Genomic DNA, 23768 nt, shown 5'->3' on the forward strand with positions numbered 1-23768 from the left:
CACTTCAGGGATGACGGCATCCTCTGGTGCGGCTGTCAGAACCACGACAGCGGAGTTCTCCCATTGCTTTCAATGTGGTCGGCATTGCTGCCACTAACCCCATTGAAAACAATGGAGCTGCGATGCGAGATCTTGCAGCCAGATAGACCATGCCACTATTTGTTTCTCACATAGCATTGCAATGTGGTGCCATGTGCGAAAACATCGCTCATGTGCATTGCCCCATTCAAAAAAATGGGGAACGTATTTGTGCGAGATATGTGCGTCTCAAAACGCACAAATCTAGCACGATTTTGACGCCCGTGTAAAGTCGGCCTAAATCTCATCCACTGTGCTGCTACTGGAAAATGTGCAAAGCATTTTCCACTTTCTTGGGATGAATTACGGCTCTCTCACACAAGCACTTTTTACCGTGTACTTTGCTTAGGTTTTTTTTGCGCGCACAGTAATAAACTTTATAAATTACTTTCAATGGTACCTCTCCCACACAGCGCACAACATGTGCTCGATCTTGGCGCATATTACCTTTGCATATATGCCAAGATAGTGTATGGGCTATGCATTGCGTAATGCTGCGTGCTCCCCACGCGGAAAACAGTCGTGTGAGAGAGCCCTGACACTATAGTACCTTGTGCTGTGTACACGTTCTTGCGATTCCAATCTCAGCAGTGCGTCTAGGATTCCGTTCTTTATCACAGTCTACATAGTCTCCTCTATAAACAATACGTAATACGATGTATATTAATAAAAAGCCGGGCGAGCTACACAAAACCGTCATCAGAATCCCCGCTTCCCTACTTGTTCCCGCTGCGCTGTTATTTCCCCATATAACACGAAAGCCTCAAGACACCTTCAACACTTTATTTTATCGCCTTGGTTCGAATTCTGGGAAGAAGAATCCTTCTCAGCCAAAGTGCTATCGTTCCAGCTCAAAAACCTCCTGTTTTCTGGAACTCGCTTCAGGTCGGTCTTTGGAGAACAACATGGCTGCCAAATCTAATGAGTCAAAATAAAACTTAAGACCTTCTGGGGGAAAGCATTGGAGCTTCCTAATGTTTATCCGCAGACACGCTGCCATGTAATCTAGAAGTCACTGAACATTTCCTAGCGTCAAAATGCTGGAATCCATAATAAAGAAAGATAAATGACGGCTGCTGCTGAAGGTAAGGGTATTATTACGGGGAGAGCGAGCTAACGAGCCGTCGCCTTGACTGCAGTATTATCACCGCTAGCTGAATGACCCCCATTACTTCCGACCATCGTACGTGCCCGTACTGGTGGGGCGCACTCCTATGTGTCAACAGCCCTCGGTAAACATTTCATGGAGGTAGAGTCTTTCTGAAGTTCATAAAAGGGGATTAAACATGATGTAATCGCTCCTTTGTAAGCAGGTTTGGTTTAATCTGCCGCATCTCAATGGAAAATATGATATTGTGATGATATTAGGAAAAAGCTTGGCCTATTCAGTGGCATCAATCTTTCAGTGAGAAGATGACTTCCTTTTTCCTCACCTCGTGGATAAATATGGACTTAACGACAAAGAGAAAAATCACCTGACGTTATAGAACCTCTTCTGCCAAATGTGCATCGCTGATTATTATTAGCTACTGGAAATGAGCGAGCATACTCGATAAGGCAAACTATTCGAGCAAGTAGTGCCTTATTCGAATACCTGCCCGCTTGTCTCTAAAGATTCGGCTGCCGGCGCGGGTGACAGGTGAGTTGCGGCGGGGAGCAGGGGGGAGCGGGGGGAAGAGAGAGAGAGAGAGATCTCCCCTCCGTTCCTCCCCGCTCTCCCCCGCTGCGCCCCGCCTCCTGCTGGCACCCAAATCTTTAGAAACGAGCAGGCAGATACTCGAATAAGGCACTACACGCTCGAGTAGTTTGCCTTATCGAGTATGCTCGCTCATCTCTATTAGCTACATATGTCTCTTTCTGGGGGAAATCAAGTATCACAGTAGTGACGGGTCCATGAGAGGTGTCCATACTCCTGATCGTGCTGTCTAAGGGCGGCTTCACACAAGCGTATGCACAAATACGGTCTCCTCAGCGCAGCGTATTCACGCTGGAAAAGAGGTTGAATAGCCCACATGTCTGCACCTAGTGCTGTATTTTTTGCGCATGCAGCACCTGTTCATACACACGCCCTGATTTTAAAGGCTATTTAGCCTAATGAGGTCAAGATGTCTACTGTTTTTTTCAGTTTTGCATTTGCGCACCTCCCATAGATTTCTATGGGCCTTTGGTGCGCAAATATGCAGGAAAACAGAGCAGGTCCCAATTTTTTCCATGCACACAAAACATCTTTATGGAGGACAAGCCCATTTATGTCAATGGGTTCTATCTATCGTATATCTCGTATATCTGGATTTCTCTAAAGCATTTGACACCGTGCCGTATAACAGGTTGATATATAAAATGAGGCAGCTGGGTCTGGCCGAACACATATGTATCTGGGTAAAGAACTGGCTCGGAGATAGAAAGCAGAGGGTGGTAATAAATGGTTCATACTCTGATTGGGCCACCGTCGCTAGTGGGGTGCCACAGAGTTCAGTACTAGGCCCCATTTTGTTCAATATATTTATCAATGACCTGATAGAGGGGCTACACAGCAAAATATCAATATTTGTAGACAATACGAAATTGTACCAGATAATTAAAACAAACTGAGGACAATGTACGGCTACAAACGGACCTAGATAAGCTGGGGGCTTGGGCAGAAAAATGGCAAATGAAGTCAATATTGATAAATGTAACAGATGTCACCAATATACACTAAATGGGGTACTGCTAAGGAAAAGTGATATGGAAAAAGACCTGGGGGTACTAGTGGATTGTAGACTAAACTGGAGTAACCAATGCCAGTCAGATGCTGCACAAGCTAATAAAGTATTGGGGTGCAGTAAAAGAGGTATAAGGGCGAGGGATGAGAACATTATTCTTCCACTATATAAGGCACTTGTCACGCCTCACATAGAATACTGGAATACTGTGTACAGTTCTGGACACCAGTGTTCAGGAAAGATGTTGCAGTGCTTGAGGGGGTTCAAAGAAGGACAACTAAATCAATAACTGGAATGAGAGGACTGGAATACCCAGAGAGGCTATCAAAATTGGGATTATTCACCCTGGAAAAAAGACAGCTGAGGGGCGATCAAATAACTATGTATAAATACATGAGGGGACAATACAAGGATCTCACCCATGATCTGTTTATACCCAAGACTGCGACAGTAACAAGAGGGCATTCGCTACATCTAGAAGAAAGCAGGTTTCATCACTAACACAAGAGGGGGTTCTTTACTGTAAGAGCGATGAGACTGTGGAACTCTCTGCCTGAGGATGTGGTGATGGCAAAATCCATAGAGGAGTTTAAGAGGGGACTAGATGCCTTTTTAGAGAGCTATGATATTACACGATATAGACATTAAATAACCAGTGGGATTGTTGATCCGGGTCTTGGAGTCAGGTAGGAACTTTCAGACATTGATCCAGGCATTATTCTGACTGCCATTATGGAGTCGGGAAGGAATTTTTTCCCCCCAAAATGGGCTGAATTGGCTTCTGCCTCATTGTTTCTTTTTGCCTTCCTCCGGATCAACAAAGCGGAAGAGGGGTGAAACAGGCTGAACTAGATGGAAATTGTCTTCTTTCAACCTAACATACTATGTTTCTATCTAGCTATCTAGCTATCCAGCTATCTAGCTATCTAGCTATCTAGTCTAAATATATGGCAGCACTCCAAACCTAGTGAAAAGATGAGGATCCTTTATTCACCCAAATGCAATGTTTAAGCCCTACTCCATGGGGCTTTCTGAAGTCTATCTGTCTGTCCGTCTACACATACCCATTAGATAAACATTGGTTGAGGCCGCCAATTTCGGCAGGCCTGGCTAATCATCTAATGCATACGATGAAGTACATTGTATTTCTTTTACTCATTTATATGGCACATACATATTCCACAGTGCTGTACTGTACACAGATTGCCCTCGCGTACATTATAAGTAGGCCAAGAATTATATTTGTTTTACCCCAAGCCAATATTTTTTCCCTATAATGCAAGTTTGCTTTTTGTAAATGGCGTCATGGAAATATATCAAAGGACAAATAACATAGCCTCTCATTTGTCAAATGTTACTGTTCTGGAAGATGCATTTCATAAGATCTGCTCATTTACAGAATGAGTCTGGTCGTTCAGACAAAGTCTTCATGATAACATTTCAACATAATCTGCTGATGCTGCTTGAGTCATCCAAGTCTGAGCCATCTGCGTATTACATTTCTACAAATGCTCCACATCTATCTTCTGAAATACAGGATTCTTTCTACACATGCGTAACTTCTCATTAAAGCACTTGCCTAGAAGATGAATGGGCATATCACCTTTTCCTGGAGCAAAGGAATGTTTGTTCTCCGCATGCACGCATGGCTATGTTTTCTTCTGATATTTACATACTGTAATCCGAGCATCCAAGACCTCCAGCTACATGTAGCCCCCATGCTCACACAGGGGACATTTTTTCTTTCTTGGCAGAAGATATAAATTTGATTCTTATTTCAGTCAGCTGGGGAGATGTTCAGTGAGAAATTGGAAGCAATACGCTACCTAGTTGATGATCTTTTTCCATTTCCAACACTATGGGATATATATAGAGGTTCAGTCTATGGCCAACATCACCATCTCGCCTGTTTATGAGTAAGACTTTCCCTGGTTTAAATTCCACTTCTAGATTTACAGGAGACAAACACCCCTTTCATCACCTAACATGGAGTTTGGATGTCATTGATGATACAGTCAGGTATATTCTTTAGAGCACAAAAAAAAGCTATGATGATTATATGCTATATTATATACTATACTATATTATACGGTATATGATTATATACTAGATTATATTATATACATATTGTTTGGTCGCATCCGACTTTCAGTCAATATATCTATAGATCTATATATCTATATATATATATATATATATATATATATATATAGATATAGATATAGATATATATATATATATATATATATATATATAACAAATGAACATAGTATGTAAGGTCAAAAAAAGTCATATATCCATCTAGTTCTGCCTGTTACCCCCCCCCCCCATGTTGATCCAGAGGAAGGCAAAAAAACCCAATGAGGTAGAAGCCAATTTTCCTCATTTAAGGGAAAAAAATTCCTTCCTGGCTCTAATCTGACAATCGGGATAATCCCTGGATCAGCAACCCTTCTGAAGTTATTAATAATTATAACATACAATATTGTATCGCTCAAGAAAGGCATCCAGGCCCCTCTTGTATTCATATAGTGAATTCGCTATCACCACGTCCTCAGGCAGAGAGTTCCATAGTCTCACTGCTCTTACTGTAAAGAACTCCCTTCTATATCAGTGCAGAAACCTTCTTTCCTCTAGACGTAGAGGATGCCCCCTTGTTACAGTCACAGTCCTGGGAATAAATAGATGACGGGAAAGATCTCTGTATTTTCCCCTGATAAATTTATACATAGTTATTAGTTTACCCCTCACGGTCTTTTTTCTGAACAAAATAATCCCAATTCAATGAATGGCTGAGCGCTGTGACCAATCACAGGCAGCACTCAGCTGTCAGTCAATGAATGGCTGAGCGCTGCCTGTGATTTGCTAGGCACTCAGCCAATTAGACACAGCCCTTTCAGGAGGTGGGGATTTTAAATCCCAGCCTGCTGAGAAAACTTCAGTACTGTGCCGGGGAACCAAGCATCAAGAAGTGATGAGTCCCGACAGAGCCCGAGAGGTGAGTATATCTTTTTTTAATTTTTTTACACAAGCTAAGGATGATTTTCAGGGAAGGGCCCTTCCCCGAAAATCACTGCAGTGGTTGCCTGCATCCCATTGCTTTCAATGGGGCTGCCGGCAGGAGTGATCCCATTGAAAGCAATGGGAGCACATCGCGGTCCTCTGCCATAGCTGTCACAGTGTGACAGCTGCGGCAGGGGATTCTTTACTCCCCATGGGGAGCGCCATTATCATTGAGCACTGTGACATTGCTGTCATGGTGTTCAGTGATGAGAGGAGTCCCCGTGGGGAATATTTACGTGCAGCACGGACCTTCCCAGCATGCAGATGTCCTATCTTTTGCAGATGCGTAAATTTCCACGCCTGTAAAAGTTGGACATGTGAACACACTATTTGGAACCAATGGTTTTAATAGACGTGCTGTTTTGTGCGCACAAAATAATGCTTGTATGAACGAGGCCTTACACGCAAACACAACCTTTCAAACGATTGAAAGATTGACAGCTTAAGCAATTATTTTGCATAGTGTTAATGGACACGAATGTCCATTAACACTTTATTAGCTTTATTTGTGTGTAAAAGGGCCTCCGGTAGCTGTTTGCAGAGCACAGCATGTGGTCTGAGCTCTGCAAACAGCTCCATTGTTCTCGCACGGGCTGTCAGCAGAATAAAAGGTAATCTCTGACTCCCCTGCATAACAGTGTGCGGTCCTTGTTATTGCTCTCCGTCTGAATGATGGATTTTAAGCTCACCTTAAAATCATCGTTCAGCCAAAAAGTAAATGATGGCAGCGTTTTCATGCAATGATGATTGCTTATCCGCGGTCGTTTGACCGAATTGTGAGTCATAATCATTGCGTGTAAATGGGCCTTAAGACTTCTCTTTTTGAATCGTCTCTACAACAATTGCTTATCTTCCTTCTGGTTGCACAATGGTTACTTTCACCACTGGTCTTTTGCAGAATTACTGGCGTTACCAGATTGGGGGTAAGAGAAACATGTACTGCGTCTGCCCCATACTGAGCTCTCTACTACTCTGGCCAAACAAGATGGCACAACGTCTGCTTCCATCCCATGCCCAGATGAGTCTTCTCCCTCTTAAAATGAACACATACACCATTCAACAACTACTTCTTACAAGCAGAGGGCACCCCCTTACACATACTCTGCTGTATCCCTTTGTTTAACCTTACATGGTATCTGCAAAACAAGATGTGGCTTATGAGCTACTGGTTGGAGACTAATGCCATATACTATACATGAGGGGCCATGCCGTACAGATGTAGTCAGACAAAAATAAAGGAAGGAGTCTGATTGTTGCTAGGTAGAGATGAGCGAACGTACTCGTAATGAGTACTTACGCACCCGAGTACCGCCATTTTCGAGTACTTCAGTACTCGGGCGTAAAGATTCGGGGGGCGCCGGGGGGCTGGGAGAGGCGCGGCGGTGCGGGGGGGGGGGGGGGAGCAGCGGGGAACAGGGGGGAGCCCTCTCTCTCTCCCTCTCCCCCCCACTCCCCACTGCTACCCCCCGTGCCGCCACGGCGCCCCCCGAATCTTTACGCGCGAGTACTGCTGTACTCGAAAATGGCGGTGCTCGGGTGCGTAAGTACTCGTAACGAGTACATTCGCTCATCTCTATTGCTAGGCACTAGTTGGTATACAACTACACTTTGCACAATAGCCGTCAAACTCAGTAAAAGTCAATAAACAAATAGAATAGAACTCCGCCACTTGAATATTTTCAACATCCCTGTACCTTTGTTTTCTCTTTTGTAGTTACCAAAATAAGAGTTAAACCTTTTGCAGAAATTAGAAACAAAGTAAGAAGCTAAATTCCTGGCTTTTCAGCCAATTTCAAAACAATTTGGAAGATTTGTAACTTAACAGATGATGTTAATTTATTTTCTAAGATGTAGAAGACAAAAGTGAAGATGCATTACTAATGGCGACAAGGTGACTTTCCTATGCTACTGAATGTGGTCATAAACCAACACTGCCTCTTTATTAGCTATTGATTTTGCATTGCACCTCATTTGTTGAATAACCTGTGATGCCATACAATTTCAGCGATGTAGAAGCGCAGTAGTCAGTAAGAGGTCCAGTAACTCAGAGGTTTACTCTTGAAATAGCCTCAAAAGTAGGAAGCAGTTAGACCCCACTCATATAACATTTTCAGCCTCCACCGGAAAAAGTTCCCGATGTAATATGTGCTGGGGAGGCTGAAATGTATCCCTTAGTATAGTTATGTAGTGGAATACACCATCCATATGCTGCTTCCGTAAAAAATTGTATACCACGCAATATGTTCTTTATTGTATATCACTGTATGAAATGGCATAGTCTTTTAAGCTAGTCTATACTGTACTTTTTTGTGGTAAATTGATGTATAAAAGCCCAACGGAGGCCAAACGGGCAATCTTTTAGCCTTCATTGGGTGAATGGAGCCCAATTGATATACTTAGTGTGTATGCCAGAAACTTTTCCACTAGAGCTCCAATCATCCAACAATATAAATATTTTTCTACTGTGTAGAAAAGGGTAGAAACTGTTGCTTTCCTATACAGTGGGCACCACAAAAAAGACTTATAAGGCATGGTATACATTTTTAACATTGTGGCCAATGGACAATGTATGTCCACTAGATAGTTATACAGTATTATTTTCAGATACTGTTGAAGTACAATGCTCAGCATGTTCCAATGACCTCAGAAAACCACCCATCAAATGTATCAGAACTGCAGTGTTTAAATGAGAAATGTAACTCCTTAACGGAAGCAGTTCTTAGATAAGCTATAGTAAGCAAGGACTATATGGACAGTCGTACAAGCTCTGAGCTCTTAAAAAAAAACCTATTATGTAAAAGGGCATAACGGGATCTTCATTTCCTGACAGATAAATATTCGGTCACGTGGCCCTGTTCCCCTTTGCTCCAATGATCTGTGTAGTGTTGGCAACAGCATACAAATCATATTACACAAAACCAAATCTTGCTGGTTTATAAGGAATGTCTGACATTTTCTCTAATGGAAATCAGCTTAGATAATGTCATAACTGACCCTTTCACCAGCAGCACGGAGCTCCAGAGAACTGGAGTTAAGGTAAAGAATCTGCCCTGGCCGTGTCATGCAAACAAAAAAATACAAAAGCTTTGTCTCAAAAGTGAATGCGACATGGGTAATAAGCAGATCAGGAATGCACACCACAACCAGGGATTTTATATATTACATTCTACGGCTGTATTTGTTTTCCGACTCCAATTTCTTAGTAATATACAAGAACCATTAGAATAAGCAGCCGGTCAGATACTTCCCTCTGGAACTCTAGTTTTTTATTTACCTACTATACATGGCTTAGTAATGTGCATTAGTCAATGCATAACCCTAGCTAAACTGAATATTAGTCAGAAAAGCTCTCTAGTACTCGTAGCCATCAAATGTTGCACGAATCAGGCTTGTTACAGAAGGCTGCAACTTTTGCATGGCAGGTCAACACTGCTTTCTAATAGGCGACTGTCTAAATCTTAGTAGGGTTGCCTCCTTTGTCACAAAAAAAAAATGGCCAAGGTAAAAGGGTGCGTGTATTAGGGTGTGGTTCTGGGTGTGACTTATCAAAACCTATGTTTTACCTGTGTTATTCTGGTGGCTAGTATTTGTGATCCCAGTATTGGCCTTGATAATAATACTGGCCCCAGTAGTGGCCCAAATAGTAATAGTACCCTGAGTAGTTTCTCCAATAGTAATAGTGCCCCCAGTAGTGTCCCTAATAGTAACAGTTCCACCAGTAGTAATGGTGCCCCCAGCAGTGGCTCCAATAGTAATAGTTCCCCCACCAGCGGCCCCAGTAGTTAATATTGCTCTCAGTAGTGTCCCCAATAGTAACAGTTCCCCTACTGGTAATGGTGCCCCCAGCAGTGGCTCCAATAGTAATAGCAGCCCAAGTAGTAATAGTACCTCCAGTAGTAGCCTCAATAGTAATAGTGCCCCCAGCAGGGACCCTCCCGGCTCGATTATTGCAACTCGTTGCTGATCGGCCTCCCCTGCACCAGACTCTACCCTCTCCAATCCATCCTAAATGCGGCAGGCAGGCTCATCTTCCTGTCCAGCCGCTACTTGGATGCCTCTGCCCTGTGCCGGTTACTGCACTGGCTGCCCGATAAATGCAGAATTCAATTTAAATTCGCTACCTTCATCCACAAAGCCCTCCACAGCGCCCCGCCCCCCTATATCGCCTCCCTCATCTCAATCCATCACCCAGCCCAGGCTCTCCGCTCTGCTAATGAAACAAGACAGAGCACCCCTTTAATTCGAACTTCTCATTCCCGCCTCCAAGACTTCTCCAGAGCAGCACCGGTCCTCTGGAATGCACTACCAAAGGCTACCCGAGCAATCCAGGACTCACAGAACTTCAGGCGTGCTCTAAAAATGTACCTCTTTAGGGAGGTATACCACATTCCCTAAAAAAAACCCCTCTGTACTCCGCCTGACAACATGCTCCCTGACCTATTGACTGCAATCCCTGCTAGCCGTCATAAACCGCTCCTGCAGTCATACTACTTCTGCCGTCACACGGCTAAATGTCTGACCGTTGTATATGTGTATAACATCGCTCACTCTCCACCTCACCATACCGTGCACATCTCCAGCCCCTTTACCTTCTGTATCACCCCACTATTCGTAGTATGTAAGCTCGTTGGAGCAGGACCCGCACCCCTATTGTTTCCATCAATTGATTACTATGTAACCGTGGTTCTGTAATTTTTGTACTTTTGTCTGTCTGTATTCCCCGTCTATGTAAGCGCTGCGGAATATGTTGGCGCTATACAAATAAAGTTTATTATTATTATATTATTAGTGCCCCCAGTAGCAGCTCCAGTAGTAATATTGCTCTCAGTAGTGCCCCCCTAAAATAATAGTGCCCATAGCAATGGCCCCAATAGTAATAGTTCCCCCAGTAGCGGCCCAAATAGTAATATTGCTCTCAGTAGTGTCCCCAATAGTAACAGTTCCAACAGTATTAATGGTGCCCCCAGCAGTGGCTTCAATAGTAATAGCAGCCCCAGTAGTAATAGTACCTCCAGTAGTAGTCCCAATAGTAATACCTAACCCTAGCAATTGCCCCAATAGTAAGAGTGGCCCAAGTAGTGGCCCCAGTAATAATATTGCTCACGGTAGTGGTCCCAATAGTAATAGTGCCCCCAGTAGTCACTATCGTGAGGATGGGTCATCAAAAGAAATAGCCCAGAAAACCCCTTTTAAGTAGAAAACATGAGGGGGTCTTGCAAGGCAAATAAATGCCAAGAATAATATGTGACTGTAATTTTAATTAATATGAGTGGATGTTATGACTCTCAAATATCTTCGTGACATCAGACTAAATTGCAGTACCCCGTGCCTGTATCCTACCGATGCACTACAGTAATGGCGACAACATAGAGGCCTCTCCCGTCTGTGCTAGCTGCTAGAATCAGTATCCAGTATGATGGGGCATCTTCTTCGTCTTCACTGTTAGTGCAGTCATAAGATAATTGTTTCAGAATAGTTTCAGTGTGTAAGATGACATTCATATAGAGGTCTGAGAAAAAGACATCATTATCTAAGGCAACCATGGATGAAAAAGAGTCTGGAGTGATGCCTAAGACAATGTTTTCCATTTCCATCAACAAAATATCAACTGTTATAAATTCCTGAGGAAGAATGTTGTCACATTCCAGTACTCCAGACCCTTATATGATCTATAAGTCTGCATATGGAGCTCATGTACTTGTATTTATGGCATGATAATAGTAACACAGTTAGACTAATATGGCAATGTATTAAGCGTAAACTTTTTTCCAATTGCATTAAAGGAGTTGTCAGAGTTTTTTCTTTATTTTTAAAGTTAAGCTGCCCATGTATAAAAACAATTGAAGATCCTATATTGGAAAAAGTGTTTAATTCTCATGCAGTGCCACCTCAGGAAAAAATTAAGTACAGTATAACATACAGGAGTTCACGGTGAGATCAATGGGCCATCAGTGTAATGCATGGACATGCAGGTCACCGGGGCAAGAGATGCTCCTTGTAGAATCTCTATTTTGGCTAAATGAAGAGGCGCCTGAAACTGGACCTCCCTCTAGTAGTTTGGAATTACCTAATAGGGTATTAAAATGGGTTCTTATGTCAGACAACCCCCTTTAGCGTTATCACTCCTTTACTTTAAAAAAAATTTTGGTTGGGCTTTCAAAATTATTAATTTAACCCATTTGGCCACTTCTGACTCAGAATTCAGTTCCGTTACCTTGCTTTATCCACATAGCTACATGAAAAAGGTGCCTGCCGTAAGAAGAGCTGCGAATGAATATAGGAAGAGTTGTTTGAACTTTGAAAAGATGAATGTTGGCCCAGCAGAATTGTTAGGTATGGAAAAAATGGAACATTGTAGCACACTGACGTTTAACGGTCTTTGAGTGAATAAAGTTTGAAGAGTTAACGCACCAATACAAATAATGAGATATTGCTAGGAAATACCATAACTTGTGACCTACATGACCATGGGAGCAAAGGGTCTGTATCATTAAGTTAAACACAGCGATCACATGGTTTCTGAACACCGCGTCATAAAAACACTCACTGTACAGGTATTGCAACTCACCTCCATACAGTGGTTGAGAGAAGGTGGGGACTGGTGTTATCGGACCCCATAAATCTGTAAGTTATGTCATACTCTAACAATTTACCATAACTCATATTGAAGGGTAAACCCTTGTAAAGAGATTATGCAGCACTAGAAAAAAAATATCTGTTTTCCACCAAAAACTGCACCACACCTGTCCACAGGTTGCGTGTGGGATTAAACTGAGCTGCAACACCAAGCACAAACTATAGACAGGTGTGGTGCTGTTGGAAGAACAGGTAAATTAGGGTAAAACACATTGCGGAACGATAAATCTCTTCTTGTTGTGCCAGGATTCCAGAATTAGTTGCACCAAAGTTTTGGTGCAAAAAAATGTAGACAAAGTTATTAATGATTTACACCAGAAAGAACAGATTTTTTTTCACCTTTCTAGACTCTTTTTTAAAATTGTCCAGAAAAGGGGTATGATTTTTGTAGAAATGTAAAATATGTCATTTTGGTACTGGCATGTAATATAAGAAGATCAACTGGCCACACGGACCTAAAAGGGCAATTACCCCCAGCCTATCCACCTGATGCTTCCCCTAGAAGCTGGTGGCCACTACACTGTGCAATCACATGGGTTGCATGCAGATAAGGCTAGCCATGATCCCATTCATTATTGTCTATGTAACTCAGGTCCAGACTCACTATTCTATTTTTAAGAGGCACCACCTCAGCACCAGTAACTAACTTGTTCTATGTAAGAATTAGGGTCCTTATACACTGGACAGTTGTCAGGCACTTAAGCACCCGGCAGTCGTCCCAGCGATTATAACTACTGCTCTATCAGTGCGCTCCTGTGTGCTCAGTCAATGGAGACGGAGCAGGTTGGAGGTCACTCTGGCCACCGGCCTTGTTTCACAGTAAACTGGAAGTCATTTATAGATGAATGACTACCTATTCACACAGGCTAATCATTGTTTGATTTTCATGGCTGCATAAACTGAACTACGAACGATAAGCCAACAAATTATCGTTCATCGTTCGGTCGCTGGAAGCATTTACCTTGAGTGACATCATTCAGACTCTCACAATTCAGCAATAATAATCGTTCTGTGCAATAAGGCCCCTATAACTGGGACAAGTGAAATTGTTGCCACTTACAACATACTACAGGTCATTCCTTGGAGATATGAATAATAAATAGAGATGAGCGAGCGTACTCGGAAAAGCACTACTCGCTCGAGTAATTTGCTTTATCCGAGTATCGCTGTGCTCGTCCCTGAAGATTCGGGTGCCGCTGCGGCTGACAGGAGAGTCGCAGCGGGGAGCAGGGGAGAGTGGGCGGGAGAGAGGGAGAGAAAGATCTCCCCTCCGTTCCTCCCTGCTCTCCCCTGCAGCTCCCCGCTCCGTGCCGGCACCCGAATCTTCAGGGACGAGCACAGCGATACTCGGATAAAGCAAATTACTCGAGCGAGTAGTGCTTTTCCGAGTACGCACGCTCATCTCTAATAATGAACCTTAGATAGCATCCTACACAAGGCTCCATTTCCGATCACTCCAGTCTGATTACAGAACCTTGGATGGTGGACAACAAATACAGTATGTGGAAATGTTCAAACTTGGCAGCTCTATTTTCCATATAAGTAGTTTACAGTCATAGAGAACATTACGACAGAAGCCAATGAGGTGTTTGCTGTAGGTTCAAGTGTCGAAGTTTAATTGCAATGTCTTTTTACCTGGCAAGGAATGGCCAGGTGGGAATAAGACATCTATAGCTCCATACTGTATGTATCTCTCATCTGGAAACAAAAGTTTATAATGTAACATTAAATGTATATGAAGAACAAGCCCTGCATTATGTATAACAATAATTTGTCTTGTATTCTGATAGTTTCAGTGACGTGATCAACATTACAATGTTGCAGTCAGGTTCCACTAGGATAATGACCTGTCTCAGTAGTATTCAAAGTTAAACATACTTACTCTTACAAGATTTTGGCATCCATCTTTAGACAGATTTTACTGCACCCTCAAGGAAAAATGAGAACCGTACATTCTAAGAAGAAAAAAAAAAGACAGATTTCAAAAAAATATTCATTTTCCATACTTGTATGTGCCTGTTGTGTGAGTTTTCCTTGGTGGCAGAGAACAAAATGCTCTTCTGTGAAAAAGGTTCTCCTTTAGCAGACACAGTGTCTGTACAGGGAGTTCCTGTCCCTGGCCCAAACCCACAGGCCCTCGACACTGAAGGACGAGATTGACCACCTCACACTCTCTGCTTTGCTTCCAGTGCTGTTTTGCTGCTGTCTTTGGAGAAATGTGCACAAAGGGACAAGAAACTGACTAAGTGTGTGCAGAGTTTTGGAATCTAGCTGCTGTTGATGTGTGTGACTCGAGCCAAATTCCACCCTTGATTCAAAGTCAGGTTGATATTGTGGTTATTATATATCAAACCTGCACTGTGACTAGCAATTCTGTTTCTGGAAATGTGCCACTGCATGTAAGAATACTGGTTTGTTTATGTGCACTATACATTTAGCAGCGGACGTACTAACTAGAGATGAGCGAACGCGTTCGTCCGAGCTTGATATTCGTGCGAATATTAGGGTGTTCGGGATGTTCGTTATTCGTGACGAACACCATGCGGTGTTCTGGTTACTTTCACTTCCTTCCCTGAGACGTTAGCGCGCTTTTCTGGCCAATTGAAAGACAGGGAAGGCATTACAACTTCCCCCTGCAACGTTTAAGCCCTATACCACCCCCCTGCTGTGAGTGGCTGGCGAGATCAGGTGTTCGCCTAATATAAAAGTCGGCCCCTCCCGCGGCTCGCCTCAGATGCGGTGTGAGTTAGATGAGGGACAGTGCTGTTTATACCGGAGCTGCTGTAGGGAAAGAATTGGTAGTTAGTGTAGGCTTCAAGACCCCCCAAAGGTCCTTATTAGGGCCACTGATAGCTGTGTGTTGGCTGCTGTTAGCAGTGGGATTTTTTTTTTTCTCAAAGTCGCCTCTGCAGACCGTTGCACCTGGCATTAGGGACAGAAGTGCTGCATAGGCAGGGAGAGTGTTAGGAGTGAGTGTAGCCTTCAAGAACCTCAACGGTCCTTTCTAGGGCCATATTTATCCGTGTGCAGTACTGTCCAGGCTGCTGTTGGCTGTGCTGCATTTTTTTTGGGCTTCTCAAAATCGCCTCTGCAGAGCATTCCACCCTCCATTGATACTGCAGGGAAAGAATTGTATAGGCAGGGCCACAACACAGTTATTATTCATAGAATATACGCAGTGCTGCCTGTTGGTGGGAAAAACCTGAAAACAAATCTATTTGTCCAGCCTCTGTCCGTCCTAACGCCTGTGGACACGTGTGAGCTGCGTGAAAAACATTGCTAAATCATACGCACCCAGCTACGCTTTACTGCTGGCTTCGCCATTTGCTTTCCTTAATTGGGAAAAAAAATACCTGCTCTGCCACAGTTAATAACTCTGCTACCCTCACGTTCTGTGACACATAAGCAGGGACACAGCGCAGTTATTAAACTTCTCAGGTTCATTGAATATACGCAGTGCTGCCTGTTGGTGGGAAAAAACTGAAAAGAAATCTATTTGTCCAGCCTGTGTCCGTCCTTACGCCTGTGGAGACGTGTGAGCTGCGTGAAAAACATTGCTAAATCATACGCAGCCAGCTACGGTTTACTGCTGGGTTCGCCATTTGCTTTCCTTAATTGGGAAAAAAAATACCTGCTCTCCAAGAGTTATAATAACTCTGCTACCCTCACGTTCTGTGACACATAAGCAGGGACACAGCGCAGTTATTAAACTTCGCAGGTTCATTGAATATACGCAGTGCTGCCTGTTGGTGGGAAAAAACTGAAAAGAAATCTATTTGTCCAGCCTGTGTCCGTCCTTACGCCTGTGGAGACGTGTGAGCTGCGTGAAAAACATTGCTAAATCATACGCAGCCAGCTACGGTTTACTGCTGGGTTCGCCATTTGCTTTCCTTAATTGGGAAAAAAAATACCTGCTCTGCCACAGTTAATAACTCTGCTACCCTCACGTTCTGTGACACATAAGCAGGGACACAGCGCAGTTATTAAACTTCTCAGGTTCATTGAATATACGCAGTGCTGCCTGTTGGTGGGAAAAAACTGAAAAGAAATCTATTTGTCCAGCCTGTGTCCGTCCTTACGCCTGTGGAGACGTGTGAGCTGCGTGAAAAACATTGCTAAATCATACGCAGCCAGCTACGGTTTACTGCTGGGTTCGCCATTTGCTTTCCTTAATTGGGAAAAAAAATACCTGCTCTCCAAGAGTTATAATAACTCTGCTACCCTCACGTTCTGTGACACATAAGCAGGGACACAGCGCAGTTATTAAACTTCGCAGGTTCATTGAATATACGCAGTGCTGCCTGTTGGTGGGAAAAAACTGAAAAGAAATCTATTTGTCCAGCCTGTGTCCGTCCTTACGCCTGTGGAGACGTGTGAGCTGCGTGAAAAACATTGCTAAATCATACGCAGCCAGCTACGGTTTACTGCTGGGTTCGCCATTTGCTTTCCTTAATTGGGAAAAAAAATACCTGCTCTCCAAGAGTTATAATAACTCTGCTACCCTCACGTTCTGTGACACATAAGCAGGGACACAGCGCAGTTATTAAACTTCGCAGGTTCATTGAATATACGCAGTGCTGCCTGTTGGTGGGAAAAAACTGAAAAGAAATCTATTTGTCCAGCCTGTGTCCGTCCTTACGCCTGTGGAGACGTGTGAGCTGCGTGAAAAACATTGCTAAATCATACGCAGCCAGCTACGCTTTACTGCTGGCTTCGCCATTTGCTTTCCTTAATTGGGAAAAAAAATACCTGCTCTGCCACAGTTAATAACTCTGCTACCCTCACGTTCTGTGACACATAAGCAGGGACACAGCGCAGTTATTAAACTTAGATAATTCATTCACTAGAGGCAGTGGGGCCTTTCGTTTTCCAAAAAGGGCAAAAATTATATTTGGCCTGCAGTCTTGCGCCAATTTATTTCCTGCCTGGGAAATCTAATCACTGGTAATACAGCATGCTGAGGGGTAGGGGTAAGCCTAGAGGACGTGGACGTGGACGTGGCCGAGGACGCGGAGGGCCAAGTGAGGGTGTGGGCACAGGCCAAGCTCCTGATCCAGGTGTGTCGCAGCTGTCTGCTGCGCGATTAGGAGAGAGGCACGTTTCTGGCGTCCCCACATTCATCGCCCAATTAATGGGTCCACGCGGGAGACGGTTATTAGAAAATGAGCAGTGTGAGCAGGTCCTGTCCTGGATGGCAGAAAGTGCTTCGAGCAACCTATCGTCTACCCGCAGTTCTGCGCCGTCCACTGCTGCCAATCCGAATCCTCTGTCTGCTGCTCCTCCTTCCTCCCAGCCTCCTCACTCCACTACAATGACACCTGCTCAGGAGCGGGAACACTCCCAGGAACTGTTCTCGGGCCCCTGCTTAGATTGGGCAGCAGCGGTTCCTCTCCCACCAGAGGAGTTTATCGTCACTGATGCCCAACCATTCGAAAGTTCCCGGGGTCCGGGGGAAGAGGCTGGGGACTTCCGCCAACTGTCTCAACAACTTTCTGTGGGTGAGGAGGACGATGACGATCAGACACAGTTGTCTTGCAGTGAGGTAGTAGTAAGGGCAGTAAGTCCCAGGGAGCAGCGCACAGAGGATTCGGAGGAAGAGCAGCAGGACGATGAGGTGACTGACCCCACCTGGTGTGCAACGCTTACTCAGGAGGACAGGTCTTCAGAGGGGGAGTCAAGGGCATCAGCAGGGCAGGTTGCAAGAGGCAGTGCGGTGGCCAGGGCCAGGGGTAGAGGCAGGGCCAGACCGAATAATCCACCAAGTGTTTCCCAAAGCGCCCCCCCGCGCCATGCCACCCTGCAGAGGCCGAGGTGCTCTAAGGTCTGGCAGTTTTTCACAGAGACGCCTGACGACCGACGAACAGTGGTGTGCAACCTTTGTTGCGCAAAGCTCAGCCGGGGAGCCAACACCAACAGCCTCACCACCACCACCATGCGCAGACATATGATGGCCAAGCACCCCACAAGGTGGGACGAAGGCCGTTCACCGCCTCCGGTTTGCACCCCTGCCTCTCCCCCTGTGCCCCAACCTGCCACTGAGATGCAACCCCCCTCTCAGGACACAGGCACTACCGCCTCATGGCCTGCACCCACACCCTCATCTCCGCTGTCCTCGGCCCCATCCAGCAGTGTAGTTCAGCGCACCGTTCAGCCGTCGCTTGCGCAAGTGTTCGAGCGCAAGCGCAAGTACGCCGCCACGCACCCGCACGCTCAAACGTTAACCGTCCGCATCGCAAAATTCATCAGCCTTGAGATGCTGCCGTATAGGGTTGTGGAAACGGAGTCCTTCAAAAGTATCATGGAGGCGGCGGCCCCGCGCTACTCAGTTCCCAGTCGCCACTACTTTTCCCGATGTGCCGTCCCAGCCCTGCACGACCACGTCTCCCGCAACATTGTGCGCGCCCTCACCAACGCGGTTACTGCCACGGTCCACTTAACTACGGACACGTGGACAAGCACAGGCGGGCAGGGCCACTACATCTCCCTGACGGCACATTGGGTGAATTTAGTGGAGGCTGGGACAGAGTCAGAGCCTGGGACCGCTCACGTCCTACCCACCCCCAGAATTGCGGGCCCCAGCTCGGTGGTGGTATCTGCGGAGGTGTATGCTTCCTCCACTAAAGCACCCTCCTCCTCCTCCTCCTCCTCTGTCTCACAATCAAGATGTGTTAGCAGCAGCATGTCGCCAGCAGTCGGTGTCGCGCGGTGTGGCAGCACAGCGGTGGGCAAGCGTCAGCAGGCCGTGCTGAAACTACTCAGCTTAGGCGATAAGAGGCACACGGCCCACGAACTGCTGCAGGGTCTGACACAGCAGACCGACCGCTGGCTTGCGCCGCTGAGCCTCCAACCGGGCATGGTCGTGTGTGACAACGGCCGTAACCTGGTGGCGGCTCTGCAGCTCGGCAGCCTCACGCACGTGCCATGCCTGGCCCACGTCTTTAATTTGGTGGTTCAGCGGTTTCTGAAAAGCTACCCACGCTTGTCAGACCTGCTCGTAAAGGCGCGCCGGCTCTGCGCACATTTCCGCAAGTCCCACACGGACGCTGCCACCCTGCGCACCCTGCAACATCACTTTAAGCTGCCAGTGCACCGACTGCTGTGCGACGTGCCCACACGGTGGAACTCTACGCTCCACATGTTGGCCAGGCTCTATGAACAGCGTAGAGCTATAGTCGAATACCAACTCCAACATGGGCGGCGCAGTGGGAGTCAGCCTCCTCAATTCCTTTCAGAAGAGTGGGCCTGGTTGGCAGACATCTGCCATGTCCTTGGTAATTTTGAGGAGTCTACCCAGGTGGTGAGCGGCGATGCTACAATCATTAGCGTCACCATTCCTCTGCTATGCATCTTGAGAAATTCCCTGCAAACCATAAAGGCAGCTGCTTTGCGCTCGGAAACGGGGGCGGGGGAAGACAGTATGCCGCTGGATAGTCAGGGCACCCTCCTGTCTATTTCACAGCGCGTACAGGAGGAGGAGGAGGATGAGGAGGAGGGGGAAGAGACAGCTTGGCCCGCTGCTGACGGTACACCGGCTGATTGCCTGTCATCCTTTCAGCGTGTATGGCCTGAGGAGGAGGAGGAGGAGGAGGATCCTGAAAGTGATCTTCCTAGTGAAGACAGCCATGTGTTGCGTACAGGTACCCTGGCACACATGGCTGACTTCATGTTAGGATGCCTTTCTCGTGACCCTCGCGTTGCACGCATTCTGGCCACTACGGATTACTGGGTGTACACACTGCTCGATCCACGGTATAAGGAGAACCTGCCCACTCTGATTCCCGAAGAGGAAAGGGGTTCGAGAGTGTTGCTATACCACAGGACCCTTGCGGACAAGCTGATGGTAAAATTCCCAGCCGACAGCGCTAGTGGCAGAAGGCGCAGTTCCGAGGGCCATGTTGCAGGGGATGTGCGTAGATCGAGCAGCATGTACATCCCAGGCAGTGCAACAGTCTTTAAGGGCCTGGCCAGCTTTATGGCTCCCCACCAAGACTGTGTCACCGCTCCCCAGTCACGGCTGAGTCGGCGGGAGCACTGCAAAAGGATGGTGAGGGAGTACGTAGCGGATCGCACGACCATCCTTGGTGACGCCTCTGCCCCCTACAACTACTGGGTGTCGAAGCTGGACACGTGGCCTGAACTAGCCCTGTATGCCCTTGAGGTGCTTGCTTGTCCTGCGGCTAGCGTGTTGTCGGAGAGGGTGTTTAGTGCGGCTGGGGGAATCATCACCGATAAGCGTAGCCGCTTGTCAACCGACAGTGCCGACAGGCTAACACTCATCAAGATGAACAAAGGCTGGATTTCGCCAGACTTCTGTTCTCCACCAGCGGACAGCAGCGATACGTAAGCAATACGTAGGCTGCACCCGCGGATGGAAGCTACGTTCTCTCTCACCATCCAAAACGGGGACATTTGTGCTTCATCAATCTGTGTCTAATATTCCTCCTCCTCCTCCTCCTGCTCCTCCTCCTGAAACCTCACGTAATCACGCTGAACGGGCAATTTTTCTTAGGGCCACAAGGCTCACTCAAATAATTTTTCAGAACAATTTTTATAAGTTTCAATTAGCTTAAAAGCGTTGGAACTTTAACTTGAACCAATTTTTCGTTACACTGGGCTGCCTCCAGGCCTAGTTACCACTTAAGCCACATTAACCAAAGCGATTAATGGGTTTCACCTGCCCTCTTGGCTGGCCATGGCCAATTTTTGGGATGTACATTAGTACTGTTGATACAGCAATTTTTGTGGGCCCTCGCCTACAGTGTAATCAAATTAATTTTTAGCCCACCTGCATTACAGCTGACGTTACCTCAGCTGTGTTGGGCAATGCAATGGGATATTTCTATGTACCGCCGGTGGCTTCCTGGCACCCACCCAGGCAGTGGGTCCACAGGGAGTTAAACCTACATGTGTCCACTTGTAAAGAACCCCAGTCTGACTGGGGCATGCAGTGTGGGCCGAAGCCCACCTGTATTACGCACGACATTACTACCTCAGCTGTGTTGGGCAATGCAATGGGATATTTTTGTGTACCGCCGGTGGGTTCCAGGGAGCCACCCATGCTGTAGGTGCACACTGAGTTTTTAATACATCTGTACACTTCTAAAGAACCCGTCTGACTGGGGCATGCAGTGTGGGCCGAAGCCCACCTGTATTACGCACGACATTACTACCTCAGCTGTGTTGGGCAATGCAATGGGATATTTCTATGTACCGCCGGTGGCTTCCTGGCACCCACCCAGGCAGTGGGTCCACAGGGAGTTAAACCTACATGTGTCCACTTGTAAAGAACCCCAGTCTGACTGGGGCATGCAGTGTGGGCCGAAGCCCACCTGTATTACGCACGACATTACTACCTCAGCTGTGTTGGGCAATGCAATGGGATATTTTTGTGTACCGCCGGTGGGTTCCAGGGAGCCACCCATGCTGTAGGTGCACACTGAGTTTTTAATACATCTGTACACTTCTAAAGAACCCGTCTGACTGGGGCATGCAGTGTGGGCCGAAGCCCACCTGTATTACGCACGACATTACTACCTCAGCTGTGTTGGGCAATGCAATGGGATATTTTTGTGTACCGCCGGTGGGTTCCAGGGAGCCACCCATGCTGTAGGTGCACACTGAGTTTTTAATACATCTGTACACTTCTAAAGAACCCGTCTGACTGGGGCATGCAGTGTGGGCCGAAGCCCACCTGTATTACGCACGACATTACTACCTCAGCTGTGTTGGGCAATGCAATGGGATATTTTTGTGTACCGCCGGTGGGTTCCAGGGAGCCACCCATGCTGTAGGTGCACACTGAGTTTTTAATACATCTGTACACTTCTAAAGAACCCGTCTGACTGGGGCATGCAGTGTGGGCCGAAGCCCACCTGTATTACGCACGACATTACTACCTCAGCTGTGTTGGGCAATGCAATGGGATATTTTTGTGTACCGCCGGTGGGTTCCAGGGAGCCACCCATGCTGTAGGTGCACACTGAGTTTTTAATACATCTGTACACTTCTAAAGAACCCGTCTGACTGGGGCATGCAGTGTGGGCCGAAGCCCACCTGTATTACGCACGACATTACTACCTCAGCTGTGTTGGGCAATGCAATGGGATATTTTTGTGTACCGCCGGTGGGTTCCAGGGAGCCACCCATGCTGTAGGTGCACACTGAGTTTTTAATACATCTGTACACTTCTAAAGAACCCGTCTGACTGGGGCATGCAGTGTGGGCCGAAGCCCACCTGTATTACGCACGACATTACTACCTCAGCTGTGTTGGGCAATGCAATGGGATATTTCTATGTACCGCCGGTGGCTTCCTGGCACCCACCCAGGCAGTGGGTCCACAGGGAGTTAAACCTACATGTGTCCACTTGTAAAGAACCCCAGTCTGACTGGGGCATGCAGTGTGGGCCGAAGCCCACCTGCATTAAGCACGACATTACTACCTCAGCTGTGTTGGGCAATGCAATGGGATATTTCTGTGTACCGCCGGTGGGTTCCAGGGAGCCACCCATGCTGTGGGTCGACAGGGACTTCACAATAGGGAGTTGTACCTGCCTGTGTCTATGAATTAAAAAGCCCGGTCTGACTGGGGCATGCAGACACCTTGACAGAATGAATAGTGTGTGGCACATAGGTTCCCCATTGCTATGCCCACGTGTGCAGCTCCTGATGGCGGTGGCACAGGATTCTATTTCTCATTGCTTCTGTACAGCATTGTGGGCTATCGCTCCGCCACTTTTAAAGAGGGTCGCTGCCTAGCCGTGCCAACCTCTGCAGTGTATGCCTGAGGTCCCTCGTCATGGCAGACGCAATTCTAAATAGACATGAGCGTGGTGTGGCATGAGGGCAGCTGAAGGCTGCGCAGGGACACTTTGGTGTGCGCTGTGGGGGGGAGGGGGTGCGGTTGGGCAGCATGTAACTCAGGAGAAGTGGCAGTGGAGTGTCATGCAGGCAGTGATTGTGCTTTGTTGGAGGTAGTGTGGTGCTTAGCAAAGGTATGCCATGCTAATGAGGGCTTTTCAGAAGTAAAAGTTGTTGGGAGGGGGGGGGGCCCACTCTTGCCGCTATTGTGGCTTAATAGTGGGACCTGTGAACTTAGGATGCAGCCCAACATGTAGCCCCTCGCCTGCCCTATCCGTCACTGTGTCATTCCCATCACTTTCCTGAATTGCCCAGATTTTCACACATGAAAACCTTAGCGAGCATCGGCGAAATACAAAAATGTTCTGGTCGCCCATTGACTTCAATGGGGTTCGTTGTTCGAAACGAACCCTCGAGCATCACGGGA

The sequence above is a fragment of the Eleutherodactylus coqui genome, chromosome 9 (assembly GCF_035609145.1).
Source record: "Eleutherodactylus coqui strain aEleCoq1 chromosome 9, aEleCoq1.hap1, whole genome shotgun sequence".
In the NCBI taxonomy this organism is placed as follows: Eukaryota; Metazoa; Chordata; class Amphibia; order Anura; family Eleutherodactylidae; genus Eleutherodactylus; species Eleutherodactylus coqui.